This window comes from Pipistrellus kuhlii, unplaced genomic scaffold (assembly GCF_014108245.1).
Source record: "Pipistrellus kuhlii isolate mPipKuh1 unplaced genomic scaffold, mPipKuh1.p scaffold_m20_p_4, whole genome shotgun sequence".
In the NCBI taxonomy this organism is placed as follows: domain Eukaryota; kingdom Metazoa; phylum Chordata; class Mammalia; order Chiroptera; family Vespertilionidae; genus Pipistrellus; species Pipistrellus kuhlii.
This window is the reverse complement of record NW_023425540.1, coordinates 9,637,329-9,658,818: the sequence shown is the minus strand read 5'-3', so window position 1 is coordinate 9,658,818 and position 21,490 is coordinate 9,637,329.

The following is a 21,490-nucleotide window of genomic DNA, read 5'->3' as shown; positions in this document are numbered from 1 at the left end:
TTTTATGTATGCATGCCATATAAAATACTTTGGTTTTAAAAAAGCAAACTATTTTACAAGGTATATATTATTCATTTAATAATTTGATAATTAATAAAAATTACAGTGCCTTGAATTAATTTCCCTACAATTCAGAAATAACTATTAAAAATAACATAAACCAGTGATGTTTTGAGAGAATGCCTGTTTCACATAAAAACTTGGCTTTGCCTACTGTTCTAATCTATGTACTGAGCACAGCATCGATCACCATCTGTCTTTCTCTTCTCATTCATTTAACTTGCCTCAACATATAGCTGTGTGTGTGGTTTTGGGAGTGGGTATAGGGTGGGGTAGTTATACCTTCTGCCTAAGTTTCCTCTTTTAAACATAGCCAAATGTCAACAACTAATGTTTCTTTCATTTATAACACTTAATCTAGAAATTTTTTGTGTGTAGAAAAGTAAAATTACAAGATGTCAAGATTTTTGTCACTTTTCTAAAGTAATACAATTTTTTTTCAAAATTCAACATTTAATCATTTTACAATTATGATTGATTTTCTTTTAAATAGCATTTTTCCTAATTAAAAATCAATGCAAGCTTATTACTGAAAATTTGGAACAAGAAAGAATACAAAGTAAATAATTAAAATTACCCATGGAGCTTTTATCTACAGATAATATTTATTTAAAAATAACACATATGTATATAAATGTATACAAATATTAAATGAAGGCACACATATTGGTAATTTTTTTCCTTATTTTTAATTCCCTTCGGTTTTTTCCCAGCTATCTGTTTTTTTATTTTTATTTTTAAAAATTTATTGGGGTGACATTCATTAATAGGATTATGTAGGTCTTAAGTGTATAATTCTAACACAATGCATCATTTATATATTGTATGGTATGCCCACCACCCAAAGTCAAATCTTCTTAGGTCACCATATATTTGACCCCCTTTCCCTGGTAACCACAGTAATATTGTGTGTTTCTTTGAGGTTGTTTTTTTTTTTTTTTTTTTTTTTTTTTTTTTTTTTTTTTTTCATTTGTTGCTTTCAGCTTTGTCATCCTTTTGTTTAGTTTGTACATATCCTCTCTTTCTTTGATTGCTCTACTATAAACAAGGACCTTGCTTACCAGGTAAATAAACATTAAAAGTCAATATTTGTAATTATTTTACCACTTAAGTGAGAAGATTTGAAATGAATCTTTGTCTCTCTTTGAACCAGCGCATTATGTATTAAAAAAAAATTGTCTTACCAGATTTAGATGTATAATATGTATAAAATTATAGGCTTTTGAACATTGAAGTTTATGATTATGAGTGGGAACTTTGAGTCAGTACCTACAGCCAAAGTTAGAATAATTATGCCATGTCACTGATCACAGTTGCAGTACATTGGAAGTATATGCCCTTTGTTCATCAAGCAGAATTGTGTGTAAGATATGTCAACCTTAGGCCCCCTCTGAGGGAGGAGCCTTTTATTAGAGCATACTAATGTTTTATCAAATTCAAATTTAGCCACAGCAGACCTCAGGAACAGTTATTGTTTCTGGATACATCATGCATGCACTTGATAATATTTTACAAAAATGTTGTTATATACAAGAGTCCATCATCCTCTCATTTCTATAGTTTTCGCCATCCTTGAGACTTCGCACAATTTTTTGGCCATAGCACAGGTCTCATAGCTGTTATGTCTATACAGTGCTGGCAACACACTTGACTGGCTTTTTGAAATAACAAATGTTTGCATTCAAACTTCAGTGTGCTGAATTGTAAAGGGTCCCTATTAAGGACATTTAAAGCTGAATGTCAGCTAAGTAATTTAATGCTGGAGTTTAAAATTTGGGGTCATATTAGTGTGGCTTATTTTTACCACTATAAACTTGCCAAAACTATTTTATAAGTGGTATTCTTTTTGATTTAATTAAAAAATAACTAGGAAAATGTGAATGGAACTTAATAGGATTAATTGAAGGAATCAAGTTTTTTTTCTGACCCATTGCCACCTGTTGTCTCTCTCATTTTGTTTTCCCCTCTTTTTCCTTTAGAATTCTTTCTAATAAACCATATTTTCCTCCTTTTGATGGGCATTGCTTCAGCTAGTTATTATTCTAGGAAAGAAAGATAGTAAAGTAAAAGTAAAAAAATGCTAAAATATTAACTGATAACAGCTGACAGTATGACATTCTTTGTCTCTTCTACCCTCCGGTTATTTTACATTCTTAGTCAATTAGCCCATGTAATTAAGAAAAAATATTTAAAGTGACTTTAAATGATCAAAGATTAAAATGGTAAAATGTTTTTTAAATGCTGTATTTAGTAAAAAAAATATATAGGATTTCAATGGAATGTAATAAGTATATGATTGGTAAGGACAGTCAAGAGTCTCATGGGAAGGGAAAGCTCACTAATAGTCTAAAGATGGGGAAGGAAGAAAGATATTTATATTTTGGGAGATCACAAATTATGACACCATTGCTTATGTTCTGTGATTGAATGGTATACAACACAGATCCCTCCAAGCCATGGAATCATCTGAGGCCATCCTGAATGATAATTATTGAGAAATATGGCTTTGTTGCACCCCACGGAATGTGTTACCAATTCTGTCTCCAGTATTTCCTTAGATTTCTAAAATGGCTTACATTATCATCATCATCATCATCATTATCATCATCATCATCATAAATATGTTTATATCTGATACCTGTATAAATATCCCTTTCCCAACATCAAATTTTATAATGTAATGTATGAACATTGGCTTCCCTTCTCTAGATTTGCCAATTCACTACAATGTGGCTGTGTGTAGCAGAACTTGACAAAGGTTTCCTAAAGGGTTGGGGAAAGTAGAGAATAATTGCATCACATGAGAGCTTCAGATTTGATACTAGAAGTTGTTCTTCCTAGAATTGCATTAGTTACTTCCTTATCAAGAGGGGTCTTCATGGCATGTTTCTCTGAGGACATCTTGCTATGAGGATTCACTTCTCTCCATCATATAATTTTTTTCTTCTTTTTTTGGAGCCTTTGTAGTATATCTCATACTTCCATGAACACCAATAACTCTCTAATTCAGAATAATATACATTGATCTTTGTTTTTTCTCTTTGTTTCAGACAATTGGTAAGTGAAGGACAGAGAGTGACATAGATATTTTACTAGACTTCATTACTAAAATATTCCTGCCTTCTATTTCTTCCTTAGATAGCATTTATAGTTATGATTAATATTTGTTCTGAAAATAATTGTTTCTCTCCAGCTATACTAATTATTTAAGTTAAGAGGTATAAGATACACATACGTGTCTTTGGAAATGTTGAAGGTAGTTTTCCAAATGACATTATGACATTGGTATTTGGATAATTTTACCAATTTATATAGTCTAAGAAAGAGAAGTACATAATAGTGAAGAGTTGGACAGATATAAATTATACTAAAAATACCTGATAGTTCTATATACAGCATCTGAACCACACTAGTATAAGTTTATAGCACTATCGTTTGGCTGTTTTGATTATGAAATATGTACTATTACTTTGATTTACATATTAATCACTTAGTGTTTTCCTTCATGAATATAACAAACAGAGTTCAACACTACTTAAATATATTTGGCATTAAATTTTCAAATACGTGTTTTCTAATTTAATGGCAAAGTTTGTTTTGCACATATGTAATGGGAAATGTGTTTAATTCTACATTATAATTTCAACTATTTTATTATCATCTATATTTATTTGATAATTGAAAGAAAAACATAAAAATCTCAAATATCTTTTGAGTGTTCCTTAGAATATTTTTTTTCTATTTGGACAACAGAGTCTTGAGAATGGATAGAATGAGGAGTAAATGATACATTGGTTGTTGCAAGCTTCTTATGTTATGTATCATTTTCATATCACACACACACAGGGGTGGGAAAAAGTAATTTTATGATATAGATACAATAATCTATAATAATAAAAGCATAATATGCTAATTAGGATGAACATTCTTCAGGATGTCCTTCCGAATGACCTTCTGGACAAAGACAGGGCTGTGAGGGAAGCCCGGGTCCCAGGTGCCAGAGGGAAGCCTGGGTCCTAGGTGCCAGAAGGAAGCCAGTGTGGCAGCCTGGGGAAGGAAGGCCTACTCTCACACAAATTTCATGCATTCGGTCTCTGCTTAATATATATTAATACAAGAATAAACTCTTTTCTGTACTTACATTTGTGTGTAAATGAAATATATATATATATTTCATTCAGAGTTAACATTAAGAAAAAGGGTCGTAGAGAAGTTAAGTAACTTGTCCAAACTTATAATACTAGTGTCTTTCAAAGACTATTTAAACGTATAACTCTTCCACCCCAAAGCCCATGCTTTTGCCAAGCTGCCATGCTGTGTCTTGAACCAGTTATTCGTATTGCCTTCACTGGCCAACCACGGTAAACAGTTGAACTTTATATTTCTGTTCACATCTTCCCCATTCATTCCACTGCCAAGAGCTCCTGGAAGTTTAATAAATGAGATCTGCTAATTAGCATCTATTTTATAAGTGGAATGGAAATTTTCCATGGCCAAGTTTCTTAATCATGGAAAAAAGAAGTCTTTTTTATGTGAAGCTCAGGGCTTGGGGAATAATCACAGCACACCTGTAAACATTATAAAACACTCTTTTGAAAGTTGTGATTTTTCTTTTCAGAAGACTGTCATAAAAAGAATCTGTCTTTTTAAGCTTCCTGCGGAGATGCCTCATTGCCATGACTCAGCAGGTGTGCTTATGGCTCCCTAGGCATAAGTTGGTTTTGAAATGATTGCATCAGGTCTTCAAATTCAATCTTCCAAAGAAATTGTTTTAAAGGGGTTTATTTATGTTATTAAATAGGTTCGAGAGGCCTGGTTTGGCCTGACTAGAATCATACAGTAGATAACATTTGTCTTCATTTTGGCAAATTGACTCTGTTTTGTTCGTGACCTTTTCTCTTAATATTCTGTGTTTTTATACCTCTCTGAGTTTCTCCTATAACAGGAAAATGACATTTATATCAAGATGTGCATACCTAACGAAACAAAACACTCAAATCTTTATTTTTAAACCCCAAATCTGAATATTTACTGGTGAAAACATCAGTGCTAGAGACATTTCACCTGCCAGGATGCATTCCAGGCTCCCTCGTCCCTGCCCCCTGAAATGACTATTTGCTCTGTCTGTAGAAGGAGAGGGGTAGTAAAACCTCCACCTGGTGACCTGGGGACCTCTTTTCCTCACTCACCCTCACCGCCACTCTAGAGACTGGAAGTCCAAACTTGCAGCTTCCTCTTGGATCAAGGGCAACATCATTATTGTCAAGCTGAAATTGTGATTTATTGTGGAGTTGCTGTTTATAAAGTTTTATAAAAATAATGGATGGATGTTTTGTATCTGTTCATAAGGGAAGGTGATATAAACGTTTGAAGAATCCCACATTAGCGTTCTTATTTACACTTTCCTGGTTCTTATTCGGCCTTCCTACTTTATCATTATTCAATTATATTTTGTCTTTTAATATTGTTTGTGGTTTATTTTTGGTATAGTTGATTTACGAGGTAGCCATGAATTCCCTGTTGTTGTTTTTTGTTGTTGTTTGTTTGTTTTTCTTTTATGATTTCTCTATGAACAACAGCAATTTCAAAGCAATGGCTTTATAAGCAAATCCTTACCAAGGTTTTACATTTAAACACTTGAGCCTTGCTCCAAATCACTGACATTGGGAGAGGGGAAAAAAGGACTGAAACAGCATGATCTTTTGTAAGGTTAAAACAAACAAGCAGCACAGATCACACTGGGCTAAAAACAAGTTCAGTCACTTGCCAGGGGTGCTGCTACTTATTTTCTTTTCTAATCTCAGAACCGTTAAAAAAAACAACAGTGCTTTTCTTCACCAAATTGCAGTCTCAATTGTAGTAAATCTGCCACAGACACAAAGAAAAGCATGGTCTTTGCTTCCTGTTCGTCTCCAACTATTTTCCTTTTTGCCTCTAGACTAGGGGTGTCGAACTCAATCAGAGAAGAGGCCAAAATCTAAAATCCAGCCTAAATCGCGGGCCGAATGGTTTACTGAACAGTCATAAACTGTCATTGCGATGGAAACGCAGCGGAGTGCAGTGATGACAGTGCAGTGCGGGCCACATTGCAAGGCCTGGCGGGACGGATTTGGCCCGCAGGCCTTGTGTTTGACACATGTGCTCTAGACTACTTTACAGAGAAATCATTCATTAATGTTTTAATTTTATTGATTGAAGAATATGCGGTTAAGCAACTCATAAAAAAAACTGATGTCCTCTAATTGATGACTTTATATTATCTTTCCTTTTTTTTATTTTTTATCTCTGAGTCATTTCTAAATCCTTGTTTGAGCCACTAATCAGGAAAGTCATTGCATTTCTTTTAATCCTTACAGGAAAACAAAATATTGGTGACTTTAGATCTGTACCTTACACCAAACACAAAATTTATAATAACTCAAAATGGGTGATAAATCTAAATGTAAGAGCCCAAATTACAAAACTTTGTTATCTGATGAATAGATAAACAAAATGTAGTATACCCTTACAATGGAATACTGTTCAGTAACGTAAAGAATCCTGATACTTGACAAAACCAGTTTGGTTCAGTGGGTAGAGCATCATCCTGTGGACTGAAGGGTCCCGGGTTTGATTCTGGTCAAGGGCATGTATTTTGATTGCAGGCACAAACCCAGTGGCGGGGGGGGGGGGGGGGGGGGGGAGTGCAGGAGGCAGCTGATCGATGTTTCTCAAATATGTTTCTAACTTTCTATCCATCTCCCTTCCTCTCTGTAAAAAAAATCAATAAAATATATATATTTTTCAATGTGCAGATGATTTGGTTAATCATGCCAAAGTAATTCCTTTTCTCTAATTTGCATGTTATCCTTTAAACAAGGGTAGTGAATGTATAATAAAAGACTGATTGGTATACTTACACTGCCTGATACATTCAAATTTTTACTACTTGATTATAGTTGCTCTCCTAGGATTCTTAAGTAAAAAATGTGTCCAATTATAAATATTTTTGAAAGATTGAAATCATAATATCTTTTCTTTAAATGTACTTTTATTGTTGAAAATATTAAAGATGTCCTCCTTTTCTTCCCATTGACCCCCTCCTCCTCACTCCTGTCCTCCCCCAAGGCCTTCACTTCACTATTGTCTGTGTCCATGGGTTATGTATATATGCATGCAAGTTCTTTGGTTGATCTCTTCCTTCTTCCCCCCTTCCCTCTGAGAATCCTCAGTCTGTTTCATGTTTACATGTTTCTGGATCTACTTTGTTTGTCAGATTATTTTGTTCATTAAATTCTACATATGAATGAGATCATGCGATACATGTCTTTCTCTGACTGGCTTATTTCATTTAGCCTAATACTCTCCAGGTCTCTCCATGCTGTCTCAAAGGGTAAGAGAGCATTCTTTTTTACAGCTGCATAGTATTCCACTGTGTAGATGTACCACAGTACATTTTTTTATCCATTCATCTGCTGATGGGCACTTGGACTCTCATAATATCTTGCTAAACATTAAAAATTGTATCTAAGGTCACTTCATACCAGGGATTGTATATTTTTCATAATTAAATCTTTGTATAAATCTTTGTAAATACCAATGCTTACTTAAAAATCGTATTTAAATACATTTTTAAGGTATCATAGCATAGATAATCAATGCTATGCTTTTACCATGCAAATGAAAATGTCCTTAAAATATTTTCAATTCGGTTATTCAGGATGGGAAGAGTTTGTTAATCATCCATAGTCATAGAAAGAAATAACAGTGATAGAATGTAAATAAATTGAGGAGTTGGAAGTAGCAATTACAAACTTTTTTATAATGGATTTTAAGATAAAGATAAACCATTCTGACAAGGGTTCTCTTTCCAGTTTCTAAAATTTCATAGAGGGAAACATTAAAAATTAGCATATTGGAATATGTGTATATGGTATATATATTCCATATTTATAGGTCTGAATACACCATTTATTAATTGGTTGATTATTTTTACATTGATTGATAAACATGCATTGTGGCTATGCATTTCCAGAAATCACATACCATAGTTATGAAGACATTAATATTTAACTGTCATTAATAATTCTACATATTTATAAGGAGAAATGATTATCTTGCATATATTTAATAATCATAGCAATGCTGTGGTGAACTGCCCAGCTCTCTCCTTCAGAAGTGAGGCACTCATTCCCTGCTACTGTGAGATTTAATTGCCTATGTGTGGAACTGAATCCCTTTTTAGGAATTGCTCTCAGCCAAATAGGGTTCCCTTGACAAAAGTCAGGGCGCCCTCCCAGGAGCAGCCAGTCACTAATGGCTGGTAGATACTGGGTGTAGAGGTCCAGGCCCCAGAGCTCAACATGTACCACTGTGGATAGTGGGACACTACAAAGGAGCCATTACAATGTCAGTGCTCCCTGTGGAATTGGTTGATGCCTTTGTTGCAGCTGTTAGAGGGCAGTCCTCCTCCTGGCCAATCCTACATCCTTTATTCCTTCACAAGTGTCGATTTCTAAGGATACTCCCCAAATTTTGTTTGTATTTCTTTTTTAATATATATTTTATTGATTTCAGAGAGGAAGGGAAAGGATAGAGATGGAAACATTAATGATGAGAGGAAATCATTGATTGGCTGCCTCCTGCATTTCCCACACTGGGGATGGAGCCCACAACTGGGGCTTGTGCCCTGACCAGGAATCAAACCCCAACCTTCTGGTTCATAAGTCAATGCTAAACCACTGAGCCAAGCTGGCTGGGTATTCCCAAAATTTCTGATCTGAATGTGAATTTCTCTCTCAAAGTGTTCCAAAGGAAATCTGGTATTAGAGAGTTGGTGCCCCATATGGTTTAAGGAATCTGACTCTAAATGGATTTGAAGTTGGACCACCAGCCCACTCACTGACTTTAGGAGTCCTACCCCTAGTGATGAGTGACTCCCTTGGGCTGCTGTCAAGATGGAGTAATGACATTCCCTGGGACAAAATACCAGAAGAGGGAATATAGTTGCTAGTACAGTGTCTCTGGTGTTTGAAGTGTTTGAAGTATGAAGGAATTATAAGGGGTGAAAATTGAATGGCTCTTGCTGAGTGCCATTTGTGCACTGGAAAGAACATGGAAATTGTGGGACAGTGTGAATGTGGAAATACTTCTTCAACAACCTAAAAAGGGACTGTAATTCCTACAACTGATGCCTACAATCTCATATAATAGCTGGCCCACAGAGAAGGTTAACTAACCATTCAACTTAACTTAACTGTTAAGTCTAAGACAGCAAGTTCAGGTCCCTGATGAGCAAGTACACGCTCTTGAAAGGAAGGCCTCCTTAAAATGTGTTCTAGCTCCTCATGTAGCTTAAACTTGTCCCTTCCTCTGGGAATGAGAATCCAGCTGGCTAGCGCTGATGCTTCTGGGTGGGGCACCGCGAATCTGGTTGTAGAGATGTTGAAAACAATGCAAAATGATTCACCTGCTGCTCCACTAAGGAAATGCCACTGGCAGAGACTTGAATGATGTGAAAAAATGGGAAGCAGACAGGAATCCCACAATTGCAATCAGGAAGAGCAAGTCATTTCTTTTTCCTCTAGCCTCTCTGTCTCCTAGTGACACACACCCACAGATCCTACAGAGGGCCAGCAAACAAAGCAGAAATGTAGATGGTAAAGTCCTACCACCAACATACAAAGTGGAATGCAAAGGGTAAAGCTGAGAGACAATCACTTAGTAACTGGTAGGCTGACAGGAGGTAAAGCCTAACTGTAGTGAGTACAGAAGACTTTGAGGCAGTGAGCATATGAAACCCTTCAGGTTTCTATAAAGTGAGGCATAGAAAAGCATCATTAGCTAGAAGGATATGAGAAATACATTTTTTTTAAATAGAAGAGACAACATTTTAAAGTAGAAGAGTCTGTTGAAAGAGATGGCTGAATAAAAAAAAATATGAAAGAATCTCTCTCTCTCTCTCTCTCTCTCTCTCTCTCTCTCTCTCTCTCTATATATATATATATATATATATATATATATATATATATAAAGGAAAAAATGCCAGTCATGATGTTGAGATGTATTTGGCCCTGGGTAGGGACATAGTAAATTTGTATATGCTAGTAATGATGGCAGAGCTCGTTAGAACTGATGAAATTGACTTTAAAGATATGGTAGAAGGTAATGACCGAGGAAGAAGTCCGCTTGTATTTAGTGGTGATGAATTTAAAATGAGATGTGTCAGCATGGTTGTGTTTTTTCTCCAGTTATATTCAACTGTGAAGTGAAAGGTATGTAGTTGGTTGACATTTTTATAATGCTAAGGTGGGAGTTTAAAAGGAGAGAGGGACAGGAAATGATTATATAATAAACTATTGATTCTAAGAAGATTAAAGGACAAGTATGAATAAGAAATGTGAGAAAAAGAGCAGCAAGATGTGAGGGTGAAAGTGTAGTAAGTTGCATAAAATGAGTGACAGGTAGGTAGAGTATGCTGAAAAGACAGACTTATGGATCCTCCAATGTATTTTGGAAGATTAAAAATAACCCATTAAAAAAGCATTACGTTATACACATAATTTACTATTTAGTGTCAAAGTGGTTTTGAGATAGAGGCAGATTTTTCTCTTTACTACTAAATTTTTAAAATATTAGATAGAAAGCAAAGTGGTAATATAAAACATGTCTCTATGATTCAGATCAATATAAGATGCTGGGTATTTGTCACAGATACATTATATTGTATCTCGAAGAATAGGAACTATAGAGAAATTGAGCCTCTGATTAGCTGAACTGAGATAATTTAACTGGAAAGTAGGCATGTTGAGCCTTTGGCCCTTGATAACTGAAGCCCATTTAACTTTTTTTTTTTTTTTTTGCCTGTGCAAAACAATTTGGTGGTGAAACATACTTTCCTCTTGGTATATTAAACGGCACAAAGACTTGGGAAAAAAATAAATTGAGATGATGGCTCCAAGAAATAATTGCTTCTGGAAGATAATAACAATTAGCTAACTTTGGTTGGCAGAATTCTAAGGTGACCCAAAATGACCCATATCATTACATAATCCCTTCCCTTTAGTGTGGGTGGTGTTTACAAATTGCTTCTAGCAAGAGTATATGGCATAAGTGAAGGTATGTCACTGCTGTAATTGTTATGTTCTGTGGCATAAAGTGAAGGTGTTTTGCAAAAGGCTCTGAAATAGTTGGCTTTGAGACAATTAAAAGGGTGGCTATCTTGTATGGACTTGCTCCAATTAGATGAGCCCTTTAAAAGTGGCACTAGGACAATAATATCCTGTGGTCAAAAAGATTCTCCTGCTCTCTTTGAAAAAGTAAGCTACCATTTCCAGAGATGACCTGTCAGAGGTCCACATGGCAGGGGACTCTGAAGGCTTCTAGAAGCCAAGAGTGGTTCCAGCTTAGAGGCTTCAAGAAAGCAGGAAACAGCTCTACAACCACCAGGAACCAATTTTGCCATCAACCATGTGTGCTTGAAAGAGGATGCCCACCTTGAAAAAGGAATGCAGTCTGGCTGACATCTAGATTGAAGATGTAATGAGATGTTGGGCAGAGAACCAACAGTTAAGCAGTGCTCTGATCCATTGGTTATTCAGCTATAGAAAACTAGTATGCTAAATTAAATAGCAGCGTATTTATCAAGTATCACAATTCTCTCATTAATTCTTACATTGAGATACTTTCCTCATTGTTGCTCATAACTCCAAAGCTTTTGTGTCATAAATTCTGCCCAAAACAACCAGTTCCCTATTTTGCAAACCTGCCTTGAAAACATTTAGTCCAGGCCCTAAAACTCCATGAATATATTTTCTTGACTTCTTTTCGAGCTAATCTTATAGAGATCGTCAAGCTCATGTTCTCTAGGGCAGTAGGTATTGTAACGAAAATTTTGCTGTGCATCAGGCTTTCTGGGGTCTTTTGGAGACCCCAAACTAATTCAGCTTCTAATATTTGAAGCTGTGTCAGTTAACAAAATAACTAGATAAGATAGAAGAACAAAAGGAATTTAAATGTTTACTAAATAAATATTGGGTCGGCAAATAAGTAATTGCGGATTTTTTAAAGAAAATCAAAGACAATTTTTTCATGGAACTAAATAACTTTATTCTGTAATGTATTGCCCATTTTGATCAATGACCTTTTGCCATCTTTCAGGCAGCATCATAATCCCACGTTCAAAAAACTTCTGGTTTTTATTAGCAAAAAACTGAATCAGGTACGATTTGACATCATCATCATTATTGAAATTTTTACCATTCAAGGAATTTTGTAAAGATCGAAATAAAAAGTAATCAGATGGTGCAAGGTCAGGACTATATGGTGGATGTGGCAAAACATCCCAACCAAGCTCCATTAATTTTTGCCGAGTGACCAAAGATGTGTGTGGCCTTGCATTGTCATGACGGAATACAACACCTTTTCGATTTGTCAATTCGGGCCGCTTTTCTTCAACTGCATTGTTTAATTTCGTTAGTTGTTCAATGTAGACATCAGAATTGATCATTCGGTTGGGTGGTAAGAGTTCAAAGTAGACAATTCTTTTGTAATCCCACCAAACTGATAACAAAACCTTCTTTTGATGAATATCAGCTTTTGATGTTGTTTGAGTTGGTTCACCTGGCCTGCTCCACGATCTTTTCCACTTGATATTGTTGTATACAACCCATTTTTCATCGCCAGTTATCAGTCGTTTTAAAAATGGATCATTTTCATTACGTTTCTTTAGCAAATCGCAGCTGCTAATGCGTTACGTTAACTGTGATTCTTTCAGTTCGTGAGGAACCCATGTATCGAGTCTTTGAACATAGCCAAGTTGTTTTAAGTGATTTTCAATGCATGTATGTGATACATGAAGCTTCTCTGCAATCTCACGTGTTGTACTGTGACAGTCCGAATTGATTATTGCTTTGATTAGGGCGTCATCAACTTCAACTGGACGACCAGAGCGTTTTTCATCTTTGAGTGAAAAATCACCAGAATGAAATTTGGCAAACCAATTTTGACACTGCCGTTCTTTTAAGGCTTCGTCACCATAAACAGCACATAACTTTTTATGAGCTTGCGATGCGTTTTTCCCTTTGCGGAAATAAAAAAGCAAAATATGACGAAAATGTTCCTTTTGATTTTCCATTTTTCAACGAACACCAAACGAAAACTACAAAACAGATCAAAAAACTTTTTTTACTGATTAACAGCTGAATAGCCAACTATCAAATAACAAAATGTGTTTTACATTTGTACTACGTCTGCAAACCTAAAAATTCAACTGAAGCCATATATGTGTGAAACCCGCAATTACTTACCTGCCGACCCAATAGATATGTATATACAAAATATAAAGTAAATGTTGGGCTTTCCCCCCAATGTTTTAAGTTCAGGCTCATTGTGGGCATATAAATTACAATCTGGAAACATGTTATAAGTGAATTCCTCATGTTCATTTCCATGAGGCTAATTTATTGAATATGGATTCATTTACCATAGCTATCAACAGAGAAAATGTTCCAAGCTGCCTATATATTCCCAATTGGCTTTTAGAGGAGAATAAAACTCCCAGTTGTTGCTGCAGAACTCAGTGTCCCAATGTACAGAAATAAATTATTTACCTTGTGCTGCTTTCCAAGGATGTAATTCTAAAATTAGAAAAACAGTCAAATATGGAAAACATCTTAATTTAAATTGTCGCAGTTATTTTCTGCATTTCTTCAGAGGCAAAAATTGAAAGTATTATTTTTAAAAATTTAGATTCATAATCAATGGAAACTGATATTATACATTTACAATCAGCCCAAAATTATTTATTTATTTATTTATTTATTTATTTATTTATTTATTTATTTATATTGATTGATTTCCAAGAGGAAGGGAGAGGGAGATAGAAACATCAATGATGAGAGAAATCACTGATTGGCTGCCTCCTGCACTTCCCCACACTGGGGATTGAGCCTGAAACCCGGGCATGTACCCCTGACTGGACCCTTCAGTCCACAGCCAACGCTCTGTCAGCTGAGCCAAGCCAGCTAGCGCTACACATTTACAATCAGCCCAGAATTTACCAGTATAATTGTTTCCAAATGGGTGGTAGATGTGGATGAAGATGAGCTCACATTACCTTAGTGTTTATTAACTTCACTAGTTCATGGTAGGTGGTTTGCCTTAGTGTTAATTACCTTAGGTAATTACCTTAGTGTTAATTAACTTCACTAGTCCATGGTAGGTAGTTTGCCTTAGTGTTAATTACCTTAGGTAATTACCTTAGTGTTAATTAACTTCACTAGTCCATGGTAGGTAGTTTGCCTTAGTGTTAATTACCTTAGGTAATTACCTTAGTGTTAATTAACTTCACTAGTCCATGGTAGGTAGTTTGCCTTAGTGTTAATTACCTTAGGTAATTACCTTAGTGTTAATTCACTTCACTAGTCCATGGTAGGTAGTTTGCCTTAGTGTTAATTACCTTAGGTAATTACCTTAGTGTTAATTCACTTCACTAGTCCATGGTAGGTAGTTTGCTTCCTTTTACTAATAGATACTTCAGAGTATTCTTCTATTTCCTCACTAATAGATATTATTCTTCACTAACACATAGAGGTTATATGTCTATTTACCCAAACCATATTCATTAAATAAACCAGTGTAGAATTTTCAGAAACAATAATATTTAATTGCTTCATCTGTGGATTTTAAAAAATTTATAATAGATGCTGAACATGCATGTCAAGGACTTAGTATGATCACTGTTGGCCACTGTGGTGTCTTTGGATGCACTGGACGCATTCTTAGTGCAACTGTGGAAGATGCCTTGGGTGGCTGCTTAGCCAGAGTGGCTCTGGTTGCTTTCCTGAGTGAGGGAGAGGCCGAGCTCCAGGCCATTGCCATAGGAACCAGCACTCTTCTCCCGGTTGAGAAACTGTAGTTTGGTAACAGCCATCTCAAGTATGAAGTCCTGGTGTTATTTCAGAATACAGCCTCCATAAATGTTCAGAGAAGGAACATATTATTAGAGCAGAAAATATATTAATGAAAGGGAAATACAGTGTGGCCAGTTAGGTAAAATTTCAAAGTCTAGAATGAGTGTATTGTCTTGGGTAGATGTTTTTCTTTTTTTTAATTTAAAACGATATACATGACTTCACTTGAGTACCTGGATGTCAACTGAGACAAATTATTTCACAGTTATAAAGATTAGTATAAAAACGAATATGACTCAGAGTTGGGAGTGGGAAGTGTGAGAGCAATAGTTTGAAGGCAAGAATCGAGCTGGTGACAGGCTTTTATATAATATTCATCATAAGAGATGCAGGGTGATCTAAGTATTATCTTCAGAGCTATTGCTTTAATGTATGTGAACAGTTTGTATCATTTTAGATTAAATTTACATAAATTTTCTGACTATGCACCTCAAGCACAATAATGTCTCTTTTGCTTAATTTATAGATATTCTCTATCAGTAATCTATAAACTCTTTCTCATGGCAGACAATCCAAAAAGTTGGGCTCGGGATAAATTGGTCCAAAGTGAAAGACTAACTTTCACTTTGAAAGAAAAACTACCAGCTATGCAGTTGGGCCTTAGACCTAGTCCTGAATTTTTCTTATTTTTAAAAAAATTATCTGTACATACCAACTCATGAAGTGAAATAATAAAAATTATAACAAAAAATAACTGTTTTACTCCAAACTTTTTTTAAAAAGAATGATTTGTTTTGAAAAACATATTTGGAAAATAAGATGATTTTCATTTTCATTTGGTGGAAATTTTTAAAAAACTGTCATTTTTTCTCTCTGACTGTGACAGGCAGAATTCTGAGAGCTCCCTCCTCCCCCTCCTGAGGTTCCCTATTCCTGGCATACAGATCTCCCTTGATCTCTAGGACTATGACTGTGATAGGTTTCTCCTTCTGCGATTATATTACATCATAGGACACATTTAACCTCAGGTCATGAGGATTATCTGGATTATGCCTGATTAGCTACTCGAGCCACTAAGAAGCATAGTACTTCTCTCTGGGTGGTCTCAGAAAGGGAAGTGAGAGAGAAGCAAAGCCTGTGAGGGATTTCCCACAGAGGCCCTTCTTGTTGCTGAGATGGGCAAGGACACCTGCCAGGGGCTGGGAGCTGGAAGTTGTTCCCATCCACAGCCAGCAAAACACCAGAGACCTCCGTTCTACAGCCACAAGGGAATGGGTTTTGCCTGTGCTCTGAAAGGCTTGGAATATGATCCCTTGTCAGAATTTCTCAATAAAGATGCTGCCCCATGGACACTGTGTGCAGCTGTGAGTCCTTGAGCAGAGATCTCGACCCCACTGGGCCTGAACTCCTAGCATGTGAAACTGTGAACTAGTACATGGATGTTGTGGAAGGCCCCTGAGCTTGTCATGATTTGATACACAGCAGTAGACAACAGATGCACACATGGCTTTTCCCAACATGATTGTTTTGTACTTACACAGTCATAGGCTTAGAAGTTCAAAGGCAGACAAAAGCAAACTGCTGACAGTAGTGGGCATGCACCACTCTCTTATATCATATTTCACAAGTTGGAAGACAGAATCAATTGTGTATTGTCTGTGTAAAATGCTTTAGATTGTTCTTTTTCTAATAAACTCGAAAGTTTGTTATATTAGTCTGTGCTTTCCAATAGGAGATTTAATATATACTAGTATATGCATACTAGATGCCAGTGCACGAATTTGTGCACCAGTGAGATTCCTTGGCCTGGCCTGTGGAATTGAGCCAAAAACAGCTGACATCCATCAAAAGGTCCCAGATTGCCAGAAGGCTCAAGCCTTACTGAGAGTCCCCACTGGTGCATGATCTGGGCCAGGGAGGAATGTGGGAGTTTGGACAAATGGTGAGGGACCACAGAAGGGCTCCAGGGCATGTCTGCCCCATCTCACTCTGTTCTGATCCACTGGACTCCAGCAGCAAGCTAACCTACTGGTCAGAGCATCTGCCCCCTGGTGGTCAGTGCACATCATTGCAACTGGTCAACTAGTGGACTGTCTCCCCCAATGGTCAGTGCACATCATAGTGACCGGTTGAGTGACCTTAGAATATCACTAGCATATTACACTTTTATTGGTTGAACAGATGATGGGACACTTAGGCTTTTATTATATAGGATATATTCGTGTGTGTGTGTGTGTGTGTGTGTGTGTGTGTGTGAGTTTGTGTGGAGAGAAAGAGAGAGAGAGAGAGAGAGAGAGAGAGAGAGAGAGAGAGAGAGAGAGAGAGATTTGTTCTAAGGATTTAGCTCACATGATTATGGAGGCTGAGAGGATCCAAGATGTGCAGTTGGCAAGCTGAAGGTAGAGGGAGGAGAAAGGATTGAAAAGGAAGAGTCTGAGACTCTGAGAAAAAGTAAGAAAACTCTAAAGAGTCTAGGAAAGCTTGGCCATGGGATGTCCTTAGCCATGGCCATCCATCAGAATGCATCCTCAGATAGAAAGGTCCTCCATTAGTGCCCCCTGCACTCAGTGATTGGTCACAAGCATGAGTACATGTATCCAGCACTAACAAATAACTCTTTTATAAATAAAGGAGAGGCCCAGTGCATGAAAATTCATGCACTGGAAGGCGGGGGGTGGGGGGGGGTTGGGGGGGGCCTCAGCCCAGCCTGCCCTCCTCACGGTCTGGAAGCCCTTTGGGGTGGGAGGTGACCTGGTAATCAGGGGAAGGCAATACCCCATCACACCTCTGCTGCCACTAATGCAAGTGCAAGCCTCAGCTGGCCCCGGTTATCTGAGCCTCAGGTGGCCCTGGGAGGCTGGGTAGCTGCCATCCAAGGCTTGCCTGTACCTTGGACTGGCACTGGGTGGCTGGGGGCTGAGGGAACTGGGGGACTCCAGAGGCAGGCATGTGGCAAGGCCCCTGCGGGGCTGAGGGGACAGGGCGCTGCCATCTTGTGGCTGAGGGTGCTAACATCTTTGAGGCTGGGGAAATCAATTAGCATATTCCATCCTTATTCTCTATGGGTGCCACCATCTTTGCCATAATATGAGGATCTATTATCTTATTCCCTCTTTATTAGATAGGATAGTCAAAGCTTAGAGCTGCCTCTGAGTCATCTGGTGAGCAAAGCAGAGCAATGTGTTTGCATTTCACTCAATGCCAGCAAAAGTATATTTGCATTGATATGTATTTAAATTTGACTCAATGTATTCATGAGAAATTCATACATTCCCCCAGGTCTTGAGTAAACTCATAATACATTTTATTCCAACCATTGTAAATAACATGGGAACATGGTTGAAGCACTCTAAGATATAATGCACTGAGTGTTTAGTGATATTCACTTAGCATTTCCTAAAGTAAGTGACATTGGATTAGATTCTGAGGTTCAGGAAGTCTTATTAGAGCTATTTTGAATACCCCAAATTGATACACTATGTTTTATTTGCACTGAGACTATTCAATCTAGAGTTTCTTCTTTTATGAAATCTTAACTATGAGCAGATGCCTACATAATAAAGATTGTAGGGGAAATGCTTTTTATAATTACACTAAAAGTGTTTGAATTATTTATGAGGATTAAGTTATTATGAATTGTAAAACCTTGTTTCAATTGGAATGGGGGAAATTTTAATGAAAAATTGATTCTTATGTAATATCTAGAGGCTCAGTGCATAGATTTGTGCACTGGTAAGGTCCCTCAGCCTGGCCTGTCCTCTCTTGCAACCCCTTGGGAGATGTAGCGTGCTGCTCCCCCTCATCCCAGCCCTGCTGTGCCTGCTGCCCCAGCTGGCTGCTGGGTAGCATGTTGCAGCAGCAGGAGAGGCTCCAGCCACTGCAGCTGCACTCCCCAGCCATGAGCCTAGCTGGCTGAGCAGTACTCCTGCTGTGAAAGTGCAATGACCATCAGGGAGCAGCTACTGCATTGAGTGTCTGCCCTCTGGTGGTCAGTGTGCATCATAGCAACTGGTTGACCAATTATCAATATTTGATCAACTGGTCATAACGGTCACTTAGGTTTTTATATATATAGATTGTACTTGGGGCACTGAAATATACTTTTTATACAATTAAGAAAGAAACTCTTATATTAAAAGGGGAAATAATATTCAGGTTTTAAATCACCAGAGCAAATACTGGCAGTCCTCGAGTTATGTAGGACTCAATGTATATCGTTTCATGGTTACATCTGCATCTCCCATTTATTTATACAAAAAAATAAAAAAATAAAAGTTTCCTCATTTCAACATATGTACATATATGCTTTATGTTTTTTTATTATTTACTATATTTACCATAAGTAAAGGTCAGAAATTGTTATTTTTCTTTTAAATTTTTTTTTACTGTTTCACTTCATTACTGCTGTGTATATACACCATGTGAGGGACGTAGGTGCTTATGTAAGTGGGTTCAACTTACAGAGAAAATTGTGTTACGTTGCACCATAGGAATGGGTCTCAGAAGTAACCCGCAGACCTACTGTAGTAGTATGTTAGTAAATTATTCTGGTTACTTTTCTTTATTAATTTAGGTATAATTTTTGAGAATGGAATCGAGTTCTCCATTCTTAAGACCAAAATACACACTAATAAACAGGCAAAAGGGTTAGAAGAGATATTTGGGAGGCAAAGAGAGAAATCTTTATTAACAGGGGAAAATAATGGTTTACATCTTTTTTCCCCAATGAGGACAGTTTTTATAGCTCTGAGCATTTTAAAGTGGGCAAAGTGAATGAAAGAAAATGTTTACTCATAATTCATTATTAAGCCTGAAGGACGAAAGCAAGCGTCTGGGTTTACTAAGAAACCTCATAGCATACTAAGGAATAGTTTTGCCTTGAGAAAATTTCTGTTTATGATCAAAGGAAATTGATTCAAGTATGTTTGCATGAAATTGAGATTCAGACAGGGAATTCTGGAAAATGACTATGCCAAGACCAATTTCTAGTCACCCCTGACAGAAAAGATAGTGAGTTCCACAATTGATTTCATCATGCCAAGTTGTCTTTGACCTCAAAACCTGATAAAGGCAATACAAAATACATGTAAAACTATATACCAATTCTCTTGTGAATGTAGACATTACAATTAAATTAAGTGTTACCAAATACATTTGAAAAACATCACTCTCAGGGAGGGCACAAGGACCAAGTGGGCTGATATCAGACTTGGAAAGAGGGATCTGCTTCTGGGTGTAAATTGTAATTGTGTAGCTCTGAGAGCACAAGCTCCTCCAGTAGCATGACCAAGAAGCAAGGCTGGGTCCCCACTTTGTTCTTGTTGCTCTATGATGTGGTAGAACCTTAGCTAACAGCTTATTCTCCCTCAAATTAATGGTTGAGGGAGCACCAAATTGATTGCACCAAATACTCAGCCATAGCCAGTTTCTTTGAAGTTTTTCCAGGAGGGCATCTCTTTTTTCTGTAGTCCAGTAGACTTAGACAAGTTATACAATATGTATATATTAGACTGAGAATTTGCGGCCCTGAGAGAACCTATTTCAGTGAAGTGTAAAGTCAAAGCTAGATTAAAGTGAGGTCAAGGGTATGGAGGAATTAGAAGTGGAGAAAAACAGTGAAGAAAATTCAAGGAATTTTATTTTTAAAATGAAAAAAGACAACAGCAATGGCACGTATGAAATCTTGAGGACTTTTCTTTCTTCTTTCCTCTCTCAGTCCCTCCCTCCTGTCCTCCCTTCCTTTCTTTCTTCCTGCTTGTGATGCGAAGGATATATTAAAAAGTGAGAAACTGATTCAGGAAAGTGCAGGCAATTACTGGAGGTGCCATCTCAGATGGCCCTCTAGATGGTTGGTCCTCCATGGGAACACTTACAGCTTTTCACTAAAACACTTCATTAAACAGAGAGTGATGTGCACAGAGGCAGGGAGCTTGCGAGAACAGTGTTGACCTCCTGTAGAGGTTCCCTGCTGACTGCTTCTGCTTTCTCAGTAAATAAGAAGCAATGTTGTCCTCCAAGAGTAAGTAGAAAAAGGAGAAACTGGAATGAGAAAACTTGAAGAAGCAGATCACCAAAATTAATTATTTACCCGAAGAGGGTAATTTTCAGTGTCTATTATGTTTTTGTGCATTTATTTAGGACTATAGATATTTTTTTCTGGTTTAAAATGATTCCTCAGCTTAAAAATTTGGACTTTCTTTTAAGATTCAGAAAATAGTACAGCTCCTATTATTTTGGATCAATGGTTAGCTTTAATTCTGATTTCTGATAGCAGTCACTCTTAAGTCAAATCCTTCAGTGACTAGTATATAGGGCCAAATCACGGAGTGGCATGGGGTTCAAAAGACTACAGGTTTAGAAAGAGAAACATTTATGAACACAGGAGAGATCTGTTAGAAGAAATGGCATGTCAAATTTGTCCAACCATCATGAATGACATTGATAAGACATTGTATGTTAGAGAAATAGACAAGCCAACCAAATCTTGAAGGATATTTATAACTAAGGGATTAGAAGAAGAAGAGAATGATTGGAAGAGA